The sequence below is a fragment of the Tenrec ecaudatus genome, chromosome 2 (genome assembly GCF_050624435.1).
Source record: "Tenrec ecaudatus isolate mTenEca1 chromosome 2, mTenEca1.hap1, whole genome shotgun sequence".
In the NCBI taxonomy this organism is placed as follows: Eukaryota; Metazoa; Chordata; class Mammalia; order Afrosoricida; family Tenrecidae; genus Tenrec; species Tenrec ecaudatus.
Window position 1 is genome coordinate 203,932,342 of NC_134531.1, and position 1,077 is coordinate 203,933,418.

Genomic DNA, 1,077 nt, shown 5'->3' on the forward strand with positions numbered 1-1,077 from the left:
CACATATGAGTCTCCCTGGATTTGTTTCTCCAATCTACTCAGGCTAACACAGCCGATATTACTTCCTCCTTCAGAATTGGATTTTGTTTACAATCCTTTGATCACACAGGCTGGTGAGCTATTTCCACGTGGACTTATTTGATGCTTACCTTAGATGGCTGTTTTTTTAAGGCAAGTCTTTATGACCACAGGTGTTATTCTTTTTTTTTATGGGAGCTGTTAAACATATAACAATTCAAGGTTTGATTAGATTAAGCATGATTTTACAATTGTTGCCACCATCATTTAAAAAATATTTTATAAGGGGGGAAAGGGGAGGGAGGGGAAAAAAAAGAGGACCTGATGCAAGAGGCTTAAGTGGAGAGCAAATGCCTTGAGAATGAGTGGGGCAGGGAATATATGGATGTGCTTTATACAATTGATGTATGTATATGTATGGATTGTGATAAGAGTTGTATGAGTCCCTAATAAAATGTAAAAAAAGAAAAGAGGAGAGAAAAAAATGATTAGGGCAAAGACTGTACAGATGTGCTTTATACAATTGATGTATGTATATGTATGAACTGTGATAAGAATTGTATGAGCCCCAATAAATTGTTAAAATAAAAATTAAAAAATTAAATAAATGCAAGAGAAAAAAATATTTTATTTTTCCTTGCACTCTTTAGTATCAACTCCCCTATCCCTGTCCGTCCATACCCTAACCCCCCCAAGTATGCTTTTATCATATTAAAAGCTATTATTATTATTTCTCCTTTTACATTTTTCTTTTTTGCCCCTTATCTTTCACCATGCACTGTATCCAGGCACCATCGAGTTTCTATTCAACTCTTTATGGGAAAACTCAGGCTTGAGTAGTTGAGCCTACTTTTTTTACTATCCTCTCCAAAGCATTGGTCAGGGTGTGGTCTAAATTTTATATTAGGAGCTCTATATACTTCAAGAATAGACAGTCTTTCATTCTATTGCTGTCACATTTCAAGTTTATTACTTGTGATTTATCATTAACAAATACTTTGAAGTTGTTTCAGATATTTATGGTGTGTTTCACTGATGTGAGTACATCTATCTTCCTTT